The 19,295-nt window shown below is 34.5% G+C and overlaps 1 long non-coding RNA gene across 1 annotated transcript; it reads right to left on the bottom strand.

Annotated features, from left to right (window-relative positions):
- Window positions 1–9,218: 9,218 nt before the first annotated feature.
- On the bottom strand, window positions 9,219–11,597 carry LOC125669452 (uncharacterized). The gene is made up of 2 exons (XR_007367861.2): window positions 11,160–11,597; window positions 9,219–9,506 (listed from the first exon to the last, which is right to left on the bottom strand). It is a non-coding gene; the product is annotated as an uncharacterized LOC125669452 (long non-coding RNA).
- Window positions 11,598–19,295: the final 7,698 nt, after the last annotated feature.

Genomic DNA, 19,295 nt, shown 5'->3' with positions numbered 1-19,295 from the left:
TATTCTATTAAACTTTGATATCTATCTGCGTAAATACATGTAGGAATATTATGTACACAGTGCACACAGGAGTCGCGTATGAATTTCACGCCAGGGGCACGTGCCGAAGTTAAATAATTTGGACCAGGAGCTCTGAATCAATGTTTAATCAAAGTCATTAATTGTTTTTAAACAATAAAACAGCAAATCATTTGAAATGAGACTGGTCGGCCATGGGTTTCTGAATATTCTATATGCATGTTTAGATTTGGTTTAATCATGATTATAAACTATTGATTTCAAAACATGTTCAGAAATAATTCGTTATGTTTGTAAAATGTATCCATTTTCTTTTTCACAACGACGAATTTGATTAAAGTTTGTGTGTACAGTTGAAGTAGTGTTAAATCACAGATCGCTAGTCCAGCAGCGATGAATCTCCGATATTAAACACACATTCAATTAGACATGATTGAGAAACGAACTGTATATTAAATTGCAGATTTTAAAATTGATGCCTGACTCAATGCTCTAGAGTTTTGAATTTAAAACAAATCAGACTAAGACCAGGGACGTATAAACAAGTATATACATCCCCAGAAAGACTGAATTATTCGAAAACTCCAATATGATCAAAAACATAACATTCTGTGTTATATTTAGGACGACAATGTTTACTTTGTGTACATGTCCTGGTTCACACGCGATGGTTCCTCGAGGCGGTTACGTAATTGTTAAAAAACAAACCCCGCGGTGTATGTAAGATGCGTGTAGTTAATGACTGAGTTATTCTACGCAAGTGACTTAAGGCAACATGTGAGAATTACTGAGCAAAATAAAGCTTTATATCCTATTGTTTTGGAAATCGTTTTTTTAAAATCAACATTACGTTAATAAAGACTTTTTAAATATCACCACATACTATACGTCCTATACTAGCAACAACCACGCTCGCTAGGTGGCGCGTCATGTTCTATTTTTATTTCTACAGGAAAAGTGGGACGAGGTTCCACCCTATTTTTTACGGGCTAGTATGGATAAACCTAGAGCCTACAAATGATGCGAAGTTGATGGTTCGGATCTAAAATAGCTATATTTTGCGTATCTCACGTGATTAGGCACATTCCAGAAAATCCCTTTGAGATTGAAGCAATTAAGCAGAGCGAGTATATGTAAACATTTACTTAACGGTGAAATACGCAACAAAGAGTGACATATTAATACATTTTATGCATAAATAAATTATACTGAGGTCAAACATGGATGATAATTGCCCGTGTTCATATAGTATTTGATTGATTTAGATATCCAAGGAAAGATAACTCCCATTATTAACGTACTCACAACGTACCGGTGGTATACAATAGTACAATGTTTATACATTTCTGAATGATGAGTGAATCTTTATTTTCATCAGAATCTTTTCCATCACACTCACAGACCAGGTCCCCATACCCCTACCAGTGTCAATCTGTGACTGATAGCAGTGCGGTATTTAATTTGATATAGTCTAGAGGAAATTCGAAATATGGTAGTGACATTTCTTCCTCACTGAATTAGCTGGATTTTTAACGTTTAAAGAAAAGTGGGGTATGGACTGGGGGGTTAAAAATGCTATTTGCCAAATTTTCAACAATATTAATTACAAGGCAAGGCAAAAGGGGTCATAAGCTACAGATGATGCAATTTTCACTTGCAAGTTGCACTGCCACCAGTTACACTTAATTAGTGACTTACTTACAGATAAATAAAGTAACTTACAAATATTTTATTTATTTATTTATCTATCATTTCATTTCATTTTTTTTTTATCGTATCATGGTTTGTACTTGAAGAGTCATCGCAATAAAGTGACATTAATTATTAGTGTTCCAAAAAAATCTGATCATGCAGTTTTTAAATTTCTGAATTTTGAAAAAATAAAAATAAATAAATAATAGATTCTGATACAACTCAGCCCCCCGACTGGCCAGAGAGATCTGCTTCTGTCAGTTCTGATGCAACTAGCTCAGCCCCCAGCTGGCCAGAGAGTCCACTGTTTCGGTAAATTCTAATAATGATGCAACTCAGCCCCCCCCCCCCCCCCCCCCCGACAGCTCTACCAGAAGTTCTCGGAAAAGACTTGCTGATGTTTAATAAATCAGTTTTCCTATTAATTTTACTTTTGCTCCTGTTCATCAGTTCATTAGGCTATGGCCCAATTTGATTAAATTTAAGATCGTTGATCCGCTCCGTATTCCTCTTCCTTTCCTGTATCTGTGAAGTCCAGAGGTGAGATATATTCTTTCCAAAACAACTAAGAATGTTCATGGAACAATTCAGTATTAATTGTTTTCCTTTTCTGTTGTATGCCTTATTTCAAGAAATAACTTTCAGGTCACTTTTTAATGTGAAATGGAGCATTTTCAATTTTTGACAACCTGACGGTAGGGGTGTTTAAGACACTATACCTCATTTTCTGTAAGGAAGTGGAGTAAAAGGAATTCAGAATTGGATTCAGCATACTCAAAATTGGTAATTACACCTGATTTTTATTGTTTTGGGTAATGGTGTTTCAAGAAATAAAGTTGGGTCACTTTTTGATGCGAAATTTTCCGTTTTAGGCAACCTGACGGTAGGGGTGTTTAAGACACTATACCTCATTTTCTATAAGAAATTGGAGTAAAAGGAATCCAGATTTGAAATCAGCATACTCAAAATTGGTAATTACACCTGGTTTTTATTGTTTTGGGTAATTTTTAAAAAATGGGTGGTGGTTGCTACCTATACTTTCACTTCACATGTTTACTAACGATGTCAAGGTCATATGACGTCATTTGACCAACTTGTACACGACGCAAATATGTGATCATAAATCGACACGGCACACAGCCAGCTGTACATAAATTAATAAAACACTGCCATAAAATTAATCTACAGGTTTTGAGGTTTCTGCTGTCCAAATCTCTTCAGCCGTTTTCAAATATGTTAAAAATGAACTGCAAGACGAATACATGCCAAAAGGAGAGTGTTTACAATTTTTTTCTCACGTCCTGTGTATTTATCATGAATATTTCACAATTTGGACAGTGAATTTCAGATAAAACCCTTATTCAAGCTTTCAAAACACCCCAAAGTATTACAATTGTTTTATTTTCCAATTACCGCCACCCCTTTTTATCTTCCCATATGCAGGTATACACACTACTAATTAATATTCAAACGCAGTACTGATGCAGAACAGTGATCTAATATTAGCTACTGGAAAGGGAAGTAATACGGCGTAAAAATTACAATTTGTTGCGTTATATACACAGGACAAATAATACTTTAATAAGAAACATTTGATGAATTCCTAATCTTAATCCTGTACACAACAGATAATTTCAACCAAATTTTAAACCTTGATTTGTTTGAGGGAAATCAAAACAATCGGTGCAAAATCCAATCTCAAACCTCATTAATATGCATGCACTGGTTTACCCTCTAAAACGAAACGATTCCTGCCATGCTAACATGTTTAAAGCAGATTTAAATGTCCACAAACCATGTATTTAAAACAAATTTGTAATTCATGTATCAAATGCATTTTTAAAAATTCCATAGCTTTGATATGAATAAAACCACATCGTAGGAATTGATATAATTTTTTATTTTTATTTTTTTTCCAAAATAATCCATATTTCAAACATTCAATCATAATAGGAATAACATTTTTGATGACATCAACTTTCATAAATAAAAAATAAATAAATAAATAGCATCAGTTTGGAGACTATAATTTTCAATATGGCTCAGAAATATTCAACATTGGGGTGAAGGCTGACGCTGTTGACGGAGGAAACGGGAACTATTCAGTAAGCTGTAACATTAGATTGAATGAAAAAAACATGGGGGTTAACTCTACAATAATCACAATGTTGTAATTTCGTCCTGGAATGAATCTACGATGATCACAAATTTTGTAAGGACCTACCCTTAGAACATGGTAATAATTCTACTACTATCGAAATGAACTTGTAATTTGGCCTTGAAAATGAATTTACAATGATCAAAACTTGTGTGCCACTGATTTAGGAAAATAATAACAATTCAAACACAATGAATTTGTGTCATTTGCAAAAGTAATTATTGGCAAATCATCTAGAGACGAATCAGCCATACAATATTGGAAAAATCATATAAATGGCACCCCCCAATCTTCTGAAATGCGACAGCCGAAATACGCATCCATTCCTGAAAATCAAAGATACCAATTCTACTGTCAAGTAATGCATAGATACCCAAAAATGTACATCAGCAAGAGTAATTTCATGACTAATTGTCCAGGGTTCAAAAATATTTGACAGAATCCAAGTTTTTCAGAAATTCAAATAAATCAGGTAAAAAAAATTACATTCAAACATATGGTATAGCATCTTGGCTACAATTAAAAGAACAAGAAAGAAAATCACATGAACTGTGCAACTGTTCGAAATGTAAAGAAACAGAGACTGGGTTACACAAATCTGCATCTGCAGTAACGCACCAAATGGAGGATCTTTCAGTCAGGATAACAAATACAATCATGCCTGAAAAAAATTACTTCCCCTGAAGCAACAAACAAACATGTGGAAAAATTTGTAAACATATTAAAACCAGTATTGAAAGAAACACTGGATGTCAATTTTTCTGAATGTGTTGCAAAAGTTTTCAATCTAACCGAGAAACAAACTTCAGCAGAAAAACAGGAAAAAAAAAAAAACACTGAAAGAAAGAAAAGAAAATAATTAAATCATGCAAAATATTCTTTTCAATGAAAACACTGATGTACAAGATTTTTTGTCCTCTGGGATATCATACAGTCAATATGAACGATAGAGACTGAAGAAATATTTTGAGACACCTGAGTCTGCTAAGAAATCACATGAACAAAAAATCAAAAAAATCAACTCAGGAATAAAAAAAATCAAGAAACACCATGGCAAGTTTGAAAATTATCAATTCGAAAAAGAGTCATTCCTGCTTGAAATGCAAGAAAACAAAAGTGAAAATGTCAATTGGAGTGATATTAGAAACAGAAATGGTAGTTTACCCCCAAATGCAGGACAAATTCTCAAGGACTTTGCAAAATCCAATGGAATTGATGTTGATAAATTCAACAAGCAGAAAATTGTTAGTGGAAGAGACATTTCACATCGAATACGTAGGAAATATCTGCTGCAAAAATCCGAACAAGTCCACAACAAAAAATTGAGCAAGGAGATTTGGATGTGGGTATATGTATTGCCCCAAAAGTTTATGAAAAAAACAGAATAAACAACTCTGGAGATCTGGTTATTGAAAAGGAGGAAGTCTATGGTAGGAAGTTTTCACTTCAAAGTATTCGAGAGCGTTCCCTTCATGAACAGGCTGCAGGTGTTCTTCGGGGACTGTCTGATGTTGAATACAGCCAACTGTCACCTGAAGAATTGAAAAAGAAACTCAAAGGATATGGCAAGTATTTACTTCAAATTTTCATTGAAATTTCAACCAAAGCATCACCATCTTTGCAAGCAAGTGTATGATTCCCAGTCTTATCTCCCCATGACAGATTTAGTCCTACATGTATGTATTTTCATATTTCCCACCACTGACCTCTAATATGCAAATACCACAGTATACTGCAGTGCCTTACTCTAATCAGAATAATAGTTATTTGGTTGTATTATGTTTAACATCCTGCTCCACAATTTCACACCCTCCTGGAACATCACCATTGCTAGCTGCAATAATGTAGTCCTGTTCGATTTTTTTATTCTAACGTTTTTGGGATAGGGCTACAATTCCATAGGATCTCCTTAATGGTGCAAAATAATTCTATGAATAACTGATAATAAGCTCTGTGTATTAGTCTCAAATGTTGTTTACACCAAAAGGAGTACCAACTTTGTGCTTGGGCATATCTAATAATGTAAAAGGTGTTTTTCATTAAACATGATGGAAGTTTTTATTCCTAGCTACTTTGTTCATGCCATTTAGTTGTTTTGTTCTGTGCAAATGCTGCAATAAATAATTTTTTTCTCCATTTTCTTCATTTTTCTCAAATCTTAGCCAAGAATAAAGTGCAAGTCATTTTTGATGACATCTTTTTCACTTTTCGAATTTTCTCAACCTCTACTTCGTTTTCACTTTCAGGACTGACGTTTGATTTCGGGGACTCCGCTTTTTTTTTTACCCGTATATAGTTACTGACAATATTATCATTCATATCACTTTGCAAAACTGTTGTTAACTTTCCCTGATTAGGGAGTTTTAAAAAAAACCAAAAAAAAAAACCAAAAAAAAAAAAACCAAAAAAAAAAAAAAAAACAAAAAAAAAAAAAACAAAAAAAAAAAAAACAAAAAAAACAAAACAAAACAAAAAAAAAATCGGTGGAATCGGATTATATGCGAGGAAATTCTAGTTCCCAGTTTTGTTTACCCGCCGTAATGCCTTATATATCATTTGGTTTCATTGGTTAATGCAATGCGAGTTGACCAATGAAATATCAATATTCTTAATTCGGAATATCTCGGGTGTGTAGTACGTTCTGGAGCTTAGATTTCATACTAATTAATGGGAGGAAAATGAAAACATTTTCATATAATTTCGAATGTTCATGCGTCCGCCGGGATGCACAGTTATTGAAATCATGCGTCCTGAACAAATTCAATGCGTAATTTACGCAGGACGCATGCCAAAATGAATCACTGAATTGATGCATAGAGCTAGAAATCTTTTTTATAAATATATCATTTAACATGATGAGCAGAATACCAAGAAATTCATTCTTATAATCCCCCCTTTTTATAGAACAATAGTAAGGACTTTAACTACTAAAATAATGGGTTCAACTTTGTGTATAAATAATGAAGATAACGTGAATTGACAGAGAAGTCCATAAAGAATAGGAGTGTCATTAATTCTAGGCCATCCTTAAAGAAGAGGCCCACAGGCCTTATCGGTCACCCGAGTACTAGTGAAAAATTATCACTACTTTCAAGAACTTTGAAATTTAGAAGAAAAACAATTCCTGTTCCAAATATCTCAGCTAAATTTTAACATTTAGCAAAAGTATAAAACATGTGTTCTTACAACTTCAATGCCCTCATAAGTGAATACACTGATGAAAGGCTTCGCATAACATCATCTAGCTGTATTAACATTAAAACATTAAAAGATATGACTAATTTGGACCCATCATAGAGTCAAAACCCTGGGTTGTGAAATTCACCAATTTTTGTACATTTTTGCTATTCCTTAAGTATGCATTTAAATTTTATACAGTATCATAAACATTGTATACTAAATTTAACCCCACCCTGGGGTCAGAACCCGAGGATAATGAAATTTACAATTTTGGTAGAAGCCTTTCTGCTTTACATCTTTTAAAGAGCCATTCTCTGTAACCACTTAAACATTTATATAAGGGGTCCGGCACGCACTGTCACCGATTTTTTTCAAATTTGGCACATCGACTTAATCTGGCATAAGTAATGTAAAACCATCATAATTTGGTTGCTATGCAACTCTGTTGCCATGGTAACACGTGCATGCCATTCAGGTCACAAAAGAGTCAATTTTCGCACGAAAAATGACATTTTTCATTCAACTATACTGGATTAACCTGTTTGAGTTCTTATTTAATCATTATCAAATAATACTATATAGCATTTTTATTATTTAGTTTGATATTTAGTTAAAGGTTTGAATAATTCTGTTATATTTTCATTCTGTCTGGAAAAGAGGGTTGTTTGATACATTCTGAAAAAGCTAATTTAGAGGCAAATTTGAATGATGGATAAAAATTCCCGCATTCAGCTTGAAATCTATAAATGCTTGTACAACATACATTAGATATAGTACTATCATATAACAATGAGACATGTTTGGGAATCTACCATCTAAGATGTGTTTCCATGGAAACAAAATGATGCATTTCGTCATGATATGACAGTAGAGATGCATTTTTCAATGTAATTCAAAATGCAATTTTCTATGTATTCAAAGTATATAATCTTAATAACCGATTGCTACCGATGTTAGATTTTAAATTTTAACAAGTGTAATATGAGAATTCATGTTGGTTGCCATGGAAACGAAAATTGCTATTTCTTTTCAAATTCGAAATCCATGCAAAATAAATAAATTTTTAGACCAAAAAAAAAAAAAAAAAAAAAATGCTTTAATAGACAGATTCAACTGAAGTCAATGTTATAGTTGATAAAATATTAATACTGATAGATAATTCATATTACATTGTTGCTATGGTAACAAAATATCATAAAACAGCAAACTTGATGTTCACATTCTTTTCAAGTAAATCTCATTTTGTTATACATCATGCATGTTCTTCAATCATAAACACTCTTAATTTGTAACATATAATTAAATCAATGCATAGTTTTGGGGTTTTTTCTTTTTTTTTCTTCTTCAAATGTGCATGATTTCTATTTGTGTATTGTACATGTATCACAAATTGCAAATGTATATCTTAAGAATTCATCAAAATAACTACCATATCTAGAAAATGCATATTTGAATATTTCAGTTATTTCAAACTATCATGTACATTTTTTCACCTTGCCAATCGAATTAAGTGTGACATTGAAATTGAATCATTGATCTTAAAAATTGTTCAAGTTAAATAAACTAAATAAGATACATAAAGATTGTAATTTATCATTGATTCATGAGGAATTACCCCCCCCCCCCCTCTATGCAGTTCAATATTAGCTCTGCTTACTATGTATGTGCAAGAAATGTTATGCCAGTACCATGTATGAAATCTATTAAACTAACATTGTTTATTACATGACTTGACAATTTACAGTTACTTATGAGGAAGTATTTTGACCTTGACTCGTGACCTTGGCATTTGATTAAAAACAATTGAAGGCCTGTTTTCTAGAGTATGGACGTTCATCATGGTCACTCGTTTAATGTATCTTTTTAAACATAGGTATGTGAATTATATTTCAACATCATAAGAAGACCTTGCTTGTAACTGTAACATACCAATGATGTTCATATTGAAGTCATTTAGTATGCTGGGAAAGTCAATATCTTTAATATCTGACATCGTTGGAACCCACGGGTTGATTCATTGATTATCATTTAACGTACCGGCGAAGAATTTTTCACTCGTATGGAGACGTCACCATTGTCAGTGAGGGTTGCAAAATTTAGGCCTATGCTCGGCGCTTAATTACGGCCTTTGAGCAGTGGGTTCCGATGATAAATATTTCATAATCGTATCCTATTATAAATGGTATACCTTTATTTTAGAATCATATATTACAAAATAGACAAGATAAGCACACACAATCTTTTTCATTTTCTAATTTTGCGCATATATAGTCATCATGGCTAATCGTCTTCTCAATGGCATAGAGGCAACTAAAATATAATGTGATCTGCTGTCCTGATAGAAATTCTTTCCGGTTAAATGAACCACACCCTATCATATCCTTTGAGGCAACATAAGCATCGAACATACACTGATGCTTCTGACTTGGCCCCCACCAAAATGACAATATGACACTTCCTACAAAATCAATAGATAATATTAATTTTAAGAGAAATACCAAGATGAATATATGCAAGCATATCAAAATCTTATGTCCCATCTCAAATGTATTACTTGTTCTCCCCATGTCATCTACGTCTACTACTACATGTAGCTGTAATATGTATTCCTTAAATTATATGTTTGAATGAAATCTTATTCAAACCCTTTTCTTACGGTAGGTAATAACTTACTTAAATACATGTATTCTTATCTAGGTTTAGTTTTATCTAAACTCTAAGGTGATTGTATGACCTCAATTAATCAACACATGGGTTAATTATAATATTCAAAACAGAGAGAATTGTTTTGCGGTGTTTTATCACTTGAGGACTTATGCGACGTTTCTCAATAATATATATCAATTTTCATGAATGTGCACTCTGCCTCGTTTCTACAAAAAAAATATCTTGGGGTACGTCGTATTACCATGTCTGTTTTAGAGATAGCATGCTGGTACTCAATATTTTGATAGTTTCTAATATTGTTGCAATCAAAAGTTATGTATTACATCAGGTTGTATATATAAGGACAGTACAAATATATTTTAGCAAATAATGGATCAAATCCAGGACCCCTGCATTACAAGATAGGTTATCTAATCGCTAAGCTACCCAGGCCGGTAAAATTTGAATTTATTTCCGAAATCATACGATAGCTTTTTATATCAAGAAGATGGAGAAAAAAAATCAATGTCAGAAATGTTGCTTGTATGTCCTTAATTAATACTTTTGTTTCGTTAGTTGCATGTGTAAAATGAAAACAAAATCAAGCTGAACAAAAAAGAAAAAAAATAGAGTAAATTCCCATGCATAACATGTATAGTCTAAGGTGTATCAGTATTGGTATTTCTACAATATTTCAATTCTGTTTAATTAATTGAATTTATTCATAGAATTGATAATTTTTTAAAGTATCATCAAAAGTAAAGAATAATTAATATGTGGATAACTAATAATACTGAATAGTGTCCCCACCTCAATTCACTTCTCAGTTTCTGTACATGTATAACCCCCCCCCCCCCCCCCCCGAACTAATAAAAGTAGAAAGGATTAGAGATAAAATTCAATGTTATGACCCATTACTTTATTTCACGAAGGAGAGCTTATTCAATGTTTTGGCATGTATCATTGGGGGAAAAAAAAGTATGCAATGGCTTAATCACAACAGGGCGTCTCTTTTCTTTTATGTAATATGTATAATAACAAAAGGTCATGCATTTTTCAAATGAATAAATATCTATGATTTTTTTTATTAATGATTCTATTACTTCATTCTATTATAAAACAAATAATGATAACGATTTTGCATTTATTATCTCAATTTCATCCTAGTCATACGATCCCCTACATAATAAAGTGTGCTGCATCAGGCCTAAGTAGATCTAAGTACTGTAATGTGTGACGCCACAGTCTACATTTTGACGTCATATCAATACAACTGAAGCAGTGGCGAGTTGAAAGGTGAATATTTAGCACACACGTACATCATATGTGCCATGCTTTATTGGCAGATCTAGAGAAATCCATAATTGTACACAATGTCTATGAAAACATTTGACATCAAATGATTGTGATCAAGTTGATTAATTCTAGGCTTGTGAATAGATTTCAAAGTAAATAGAATAATTACCTGTATTACTAGAACGCTGGTACTCGGAGATATGTCTCTCACACCTTCTTCTTTCGTGTGGGTGAGTGGAGAGAATATTTTGAATGCCACATGTCTTCGTCTAAACTTCTGTCAGCATGCAGTAAGACATTATCCCGCCATATTATATGTGTTTCTATGTAATTTTACTGCCTTATCACGTTGAAGAGTTTCAAAGGGAAATAACTCTTGGTTACAGAATGCATTTCCCCCCATAAATCATTCACTTCAAATTGTATGAAATAGGCAGATTCCCAAAAGTTTTAGTTTAGATTTATGAAGAACATAGATTAGTTGTTTTAAAAACTTTTGTCACTTTATTTGAGGTGGATGCGAATAAAAGTTATTAAGACATAAAAACCATTGAATTTAAACACAATTTTACAGATTTGTTCAATTATAAAAATCACTTAGGATTGTCCATTATTCATTTTTCCAATATGGGATCTGTTTCATAATTTAATTTGAAAATTAGAATTTTAAGACTATTCATAATCTTATATATTCAACTTTTGTGCCAAAACTACCAAATTCTAGAAAATGGCCAAACTTGATAAAATTGTACCTGTTTCCATAGCAACCATGATCGCTATCTAATTTTTAAATATATTTTCTTGAATATGTTATATAGATGTTTCATTCAGGTGAGTTTCGTGAAAATCGGTGACGATGCGTGCCGAAATTTTTTAAGTGGTTACAGAGAATGGCTAAAATGCATTTAGTTTTTCTTAAACATGTGCAGCTCTACAGAAAAAGATTTTTTAAAATTGGTCCATTTAAGGCAGTTTTTTGCCCTGCCTCTCAAGGTCCCAGGGGTCCAGGAATACTGAAATTTACAATTTATGTCCCCTTATCCCAAAAATGCTTCATACCAAGTTGAAAAGAATTGGTATAGTAACAGGATGAAGAAGTTGAAAATGTCTATTGTTCACACAAAACCCCATCCCCTGGGATCATCAAATTAAAATTTTTGGTTAAGGACTACCTTCTCTTTCTAAATATCCATTTCATTTCAATTTGGTATCAATAGTACAAAAGAAGATCTTATTTAAGTGTTTTATTCATAAATACTATGTAGTAAGTTTGGCCCTACCCCGGGGATCATGAAATTTACAATTTTGGTAAATATCTTCCTGCTCTACATCACTATGCATTTACTTTTTCTTAAACATGTTAGATTTTTGAAAATTGGTCCATTTTGGGCAGTTTTTGCCCCACCTCTAAAGGCCCCAGGGGTGCTGGAATCCTGAAATTTACAATTTATGTCTCCCATGTTCCAGAGATGCTTCATACCAAATTTGAACACGCCACGTTAATGGCCAATTCCAAAGATGGTAAGGTCACAAGGACAAATATCTGGTACCAGTAGAAATATCTTGTCACAAGAAATGCTCATGAGCAATATGAAAGCTCTAATATTTACCATTTAGAAGTTATGACCAATGTCAAATTTCTTAAAAGTAGGTCAAATGCTGAGGTCAAAAGGTTTAGTACCCACGGAAAGGTCTTGTCACAAGGAACACTCATGTGAAATATCAATCAAAGCTCTAGCAGTTGCTGTTCAAAAGCTATTGGCAAGGTTTAAGTTTTCAAAATGTAGGTCAAACACCAAGGTCACGGGGTAAAAAATGTTGGTACCCACAGAAAGATCTTGTCACAAGAAATACTCATTTGAAATATCAAAGCTCTAACACTTACTGTTCAAAAGTTATTAGCAAGATTAAAGTGTTAGACAGAATGACGGAACTATTCTAAGGGCAATTCCAGCAAAAAAATATAGGGGAGGGGGGGGGCACTTTATTTTTAAGACAGCCACCCATACAATTAAATTAAGAATTCAATACTGAAATCACCTGTATATTAAGATTTTCCTTTAAAGGTAGAGTTCAGTTTCAACAAGTTCATATTGGCAGGGTTTGATACTAAGGCACGTCCGACTGACTGAGTCTACTAGATGATAGGTCCGGTCGGGTAAAATGTCGATTTACTCAACTGGTCGTGTTTAAAAAATAAACAAATTTAAGAAACTTTATTTTAAATGATAAGATATTTTATCCAAAAAAAAAAAAAAAAAAAAAAAAAATGAAGATGGTCTGAATTCTAATCATGTCACTCCCAACAAAAAAAAAAAACAAAACAAAAAAACAAAACATTTAGTTTTCATTAATTATTGGTGTCATTTCTACACAAACTGAGTAAGATTTTATTTTAAAATTGGTCAATTTTGGGCAGTTTTGGCTCTGCCTCTTAGCCAACAGGGGTGCAAGAATCCTGAAATTTACAATTCATGTCACCTTGTTCCAAAAATGCTTCAAACCAAATTTGAAAAGAATTGGAAAAGAATGTTCAATTGTTAACGCACGACGACAGACGACAACCAGTGGCCTACATTTTTCATAATGCTATGCGAATTATTTCCCCCTGATTACAGAGGGCACACAGCAAATTGCTTTATGAAACAGGGGGTCTGGATTTTATAGGACTTGAAATATGCCTTCTATTTAGTCATTTGTACTATTTTCTATCATTTTTAATATGGTGAAATTAATAAAATGACGCAAATTTTCAGAGTTTTTGCAAAAAATTAATTTCTCCCAATAAAGTAATTCAAGAAATCAAAACATTTTGCCATTTATTTCTCCGGGAGTGGAAGAATTATTGGTTCCTTTATCGTTTAGTACATTTTTCTTAACAAAACACCACGATTTACCTTAAATTTGAAAATTTCAGGGGGGGGGGGGGGGCACGCTCGCTGCACCTCCCCCCATTAAATCCGCCACTGGTCACTAATTACATTTATATATGTGTAAGACTCCAAAGTGCGATGGTCACGCCAAACCCCGATGGTCTGCGCCAAACCTTGCCGTTGCTGTCGTCCGTGTTGCATTTATCCGATTTCATTTTGAAAGACGTTAAGAATGATGTAATAAAGCATGTAAATATTACCTAAACCTTGATTTCTTTAGATCAGAATCATGATGTCCTTAGTATATCAGCAATTCTTCATTATTAATTTTTATCAATATTTTTGACAACCAAAACATACACACAAAAAACATGCAATACGATAAGCCTAAAAACACGTGTAAAACCAATGCATACATGGCATGTACATTATGAATTTATCGTTTCACACTGAAGAAAACTACTTGTTACTAAATGTGCACTAGGTGCCAATAAATAAAGCATGTTAATTATCTCGAATTGGTATGTGTAGTGCAATATATTTGTTGAAATATTTTTTCACGTGTGATTCAACCTTTTGAAAATTAGATTTTGTGTACAATAGCTTACACCTCTTCTTGCACTTCAATACGGGATATCGGAACTAGAAAATTTTGGAACTCTTCAGAAAATGAAGTTGTGAAAATTATGCGTCATTTGGGTAACTCTTGTACATACAAATTGGTGATGGCTAAAGACAACTAATTTCTGATACAAAAATACCTGCCTGGTTTGAAGATTATTTTTCAGATTGTTGCAAATGAATGCTCTGGTACCAAAACATGGGATATTGGATTAAATTACTGAAAGTTGGCAACGGAGATAAAACAAAAGATCTCCAGACCACCACCCCCCTTTTCCTGACATCACGTTAAATTATCACATACATTTGTTATTAGTGTATGCAAATATGGATTTATTAGTAATAAAGTGCACCGCCACGGCACATGATACGCCCGTCACATATTGTTAACAGTATAGATTGTACCCATCTACAGACAAAGTTTGATGATTCTAGGCCTTGTAGTATTTAAGTTACGGGTCGGACACGAAAAAGCTAACAGACGGACGGACAGACGGATATCTTCTTAATGAAAAGTCACAGTGACCTGCTTTTAATGTGCGACACACCTTCTACCCAAGATGTATCTACAGACAAAGTTTGATGATTCTAGGCCTTGTAGTATTCAAGTTACGGGTCGGACACGAAAAAGCTAACAGACGGACGGACCGACGGACGGACATGAACGCCATACCATAATACGGGCGTATAAAAAGCAGTCTTGAATGGTAGTGGAATAGGGGATTTTCGAGTTCTTCCGTTCCGTGCGTATTTTGTGTTTTAGAATCTACCTAAGTCACGTGATTTGGCGATTTTTTTAGGCATGCTTTCTTCCGGTTTAGCTTACAATCAGACGTGCAGACGAGTTCGTTCATTTATTTTACTCAATGGTTTTGATACCCCGAATTTAAGTACCAGTGCCATTGGTGTGTGGCAGAGGGATGTAATACGGATTTACACAAGAGGGGAAAACAGGCATGTAGCATAGTTTTTCAGGGAAGGGGGGGGGGGGGTAGTCAGAAGATGCCTCCACACTACTTTGTCTAAAATTCTTGACAAAAATAAATAAATATATCAAAATAAACAAATCCTAACATGTTCTTTTGACTAATATTTAAAATCTTTCAAATTTGAAATGCATGGATGAAGGTTAAGTAGTGACATACGACTTATTATACCTCAATATATATATTTTCACACCTTTTAAAATTCAGGAGGGGGGGGGGGGGCTGTTGAATGATTGATTGTTTTTACGACTCGTCGAGGGGTTTTCACTCATTTCTCATTTTAAGACACCAACAGCTTTAGGTTAAGTACCGTAAATTTAGACCCATACTTAGCACTCGGGGCCGTAGCAGTGAAGGTTCTTTATCGTGCCAACGCCGGCGGGGGTGGGTGGGGGGGGGGGGTGGGGGTGGGGGTAGCGTATCGTATATATTGCATAAGAACCCACACCCCCAAATTCTGATTACTTGAATCGTAGGGAGAACATATTATGGATTCACTTCATAAATTGCATTCGTACCATTCACTTCTGCCGCCATAAAAAGTCGGAGGGGGGGGGGGGGGGGGCTTGGTGGTTGTGTCACGAAATATATCTTTATTTGTATATATAAATAATAGAAAGTTATGGTTGTTAAAATGGGGACCATCCCCCCCCCCCCCATCCCACATCCATGCCTCAGAAGTACCGATATATCCATTATCGGATTTGCAATGCTGAAGTCGCCGTTCATTCCAATGGAGCCCAATCGCAAGCTTACATAGCCTTTGTATATTACTTTTACGGTAAAAAGAACAAGAAACACTTATCTATTACAAAAATTTCTTTAGTTCGATTATACTTGCATAGAATCAACGTCCATTTCAATAGGTTGTAGTACCCTACATGTATATATATTTACACAAGACTTTGTGTATTTACGTTAACTACAATAAACCGGATATGACCATGCCTAAAAAAGTATGACGTCATAGTGACTAAATGCAGAATAAACACGGACATGGAAGAACTCGAAAATCCCCTATTGTAAAATTTAACCAATGAATGGAACTGAAAAATCAACCCTTGCCGCCTTCCTTCTCGAGCTTTGGATTATTTTTTTTTAAAATTTACTTGTCAAAAAATTATATGCAGTATTATGAAGTCAACCCCCCCCCCCCCCCGGGGGGGCCCGTACGATGTTACATGCCTGATTGTATCACATGCATTCATTGTGCTTTTAATTCTAGGTGTCTTTAGTTTTAAAAACAGATTACTGTTGAACTCCTTGGTATTCATTGCATAATTTGGACAGAAATAAACGTCAAATACATCTATAACACCCCCCCCCCCTTCCCCAACTCTACAATTTGACAAAGTGCATACTTTTAAAAAGTTTTCTCCATAAAATCGAAGAAATTAAACCTTGTTTTTTCATAGATATAATACAACCTGTTAAAACTTGGTATTCTATATAATTTGGTAACGTAAGCTTTACTATACCCTATATTAGTTAATACTATGTATGTGAAGCTTAGGGCCACAATCATAAGTGCGCCCCCCAACTTCCAGTATAAGGGGAGTAATTGCAAAAATGTAGACCATTGCAATAGGTCACCTGAGTTTACTCAGGAGTCCTAAAAGTTGTATGTCAGGAAGCTTTCGTGCAAATGTGAACTTTTTTAGCCAAATGATTTAAACATACTTGAATCTGCACTATGGCAGGTAGCTTTCATGTAAATATCAGCTCTTCTGGCCCATTGGTTCTTGAGAAGAATTTTAAAGATTTTATCTATTTATTCCCATGTAAAAAGTTGATCCCATATTGTGACCCCAATCTATCCACAGAGCCCATGATTTGAACAAACTTGAATTTGTACTATGTTGGGAAGCTTTGAAATGAGACCATAACAAAATGTATGTTTGTTTCCCCTAGTCTTGACTGGGTCAAAACTGCACACACCCCGTCAAAATATTATTCCCCCAAAGAAATCCTTTTTTTTTAATTCCCAGGGGGAAGAAAGCATTCATTTTTATTGGTTTTGATATTACTAGTTTATATTATTAGTAGAGTTTTTGGAAATCTCTGGGTTTATTGATCAATTCAGTAGATGAATCAAGATCAGAAACCTATGCGACGAAATTGCTTTGTCTGCACAATTACAGGGTTCCTAAGGACCCCCCCCCCCCCCCTCCGAGGAAACAAGAGGCCCAGTGGCCTTATCGGTCACTTGAGTACTAACGAAAAAGCATCACTACTCCCAAGGGCTATGTAATCTAGAAAAAAATGTCCTGAATATCTAAGCCAAATTCTAATGTTCACCCAGTATAAACAAGATGTGTTCTTAAAACTTCAATGCCCTCAATAGTGCATACACTCAGGGTTGTCAATAGAAATTATTGCAGATAGTTGTGGACTAATGGTTTATAAGCAGCTGGAGTTCCATGAAAATTTGATGAGTCCCATGAATAATTAATGAGTCTATATTATATATAAGACAATTAAAATGGAAGCAATACAAAACATATCAATTTAATCATTTGCAACTTGGCCTCGGTCGACAAATTGTCCATGCCAACAGAAGTACTTCCCCAAATCATCACACCAGCCCTATTCAATATTAAACAGCATTTTAATCAAAGTATTACTGTGATAAAATAAATGAGTACTAGTTTTGTTTGCCGATGATCTGTAAACAGTATGTAGTAAGTTTGCCCCCCACCCCCTACCCCAGGGATCATGAAATTTTCAATTTTGGTAGAGGCCTTTCTGCTCTACATCACTATGCAGTTAGTTTTTCTTAGATGTGTGTGGTTCTTGAGAAGATTTTTGAAAATTGGTCATTTTGGGGCAGTTGTTACCCCACCCATAGGGCCCTAAGGGGTGCTGGAGTCCTGAAAATTACAATTTATGTTCCCCTTGTCCCAATGATGCTTAATACCAAACTTTACTCAGGTGACCTAAAAAGTTTCTGGGTTGGGGCAAACAAATAGGGTTGGTAGGGTGACAGTAAACACACATTTGTTTGGGGCCTTATCGATTAACATTGCATAGCTATAAAACTGAGGCTTTCATATCATACATGTAGTTATACAGATGCAACTTCCTTTCAGACTTACCTACATCAGGAAATCCTAATGATAACCTCAAATTACTTAAAGAAACGGAACGGACTCGACACTGGAAATGTTGGCATGATCATTCCGACATCCTGAACCATACATATGTCAATTTCATGGTCACCTGCATCTACGATCCAGCCGTTTACCTTACAAATGAAGAGTACAAATACCCCAACAAAAAGAATGACGTACAATCCATAGTTGAAAGACCACATTTATACATATTAGGAAAATCTGGGAGCTCCGACAAAGAACAATTAAGTTACACTGACACAAGACTTTCGGACATTTTGGAAATCAACAAGGAAATTGTAATCATGGGGGTAATATACAAGGATGTCTTACGTGTTTATAATGGCGACAACCCTGCCCGCCAATTTGAAGCAGGACACCAGCGAGGGGGTCATTACAGCTGCATTTGTGGGATCCAAACAATCAACCACCAAAATTTGGAATGCTGTTTCAGAAAACCACCAATGACACTGAAAGATAGATTAGATAAATTCAAAGACGGAATCCTATGGAAAAACTTCGATATGGAGCGAAATATCAGCCCATTCACAAACCTCAGAGTTCAGCCCATCATCGATGAATTAGATGCAAGAGGCATTGACGTTTTGGAAACACGGAAAGATGTTGTTGCAAAACAGCTTGCCGAAACACTGCAAGGCATCCAGAGACCACCAGCCCTACTCTGTACCAGAACGATGGACAACGACCCCATCAA

Source organism: Ostrea edulis, chromosome 4, assembly GCF_947568905.1.
Source record: "Ostrea edulis chromosome 4, xbOstEdul1.1, whole genome shotgun sequence".
NCBI lineage: Eukaryota > Metazoa > Mollusca > Bivalvia > Ostreida > Ostreidae > Ostrea > Ostrea edulis.
This window is presented reverse-complemented; position numbering and strand designations above follow the sequence as displayed.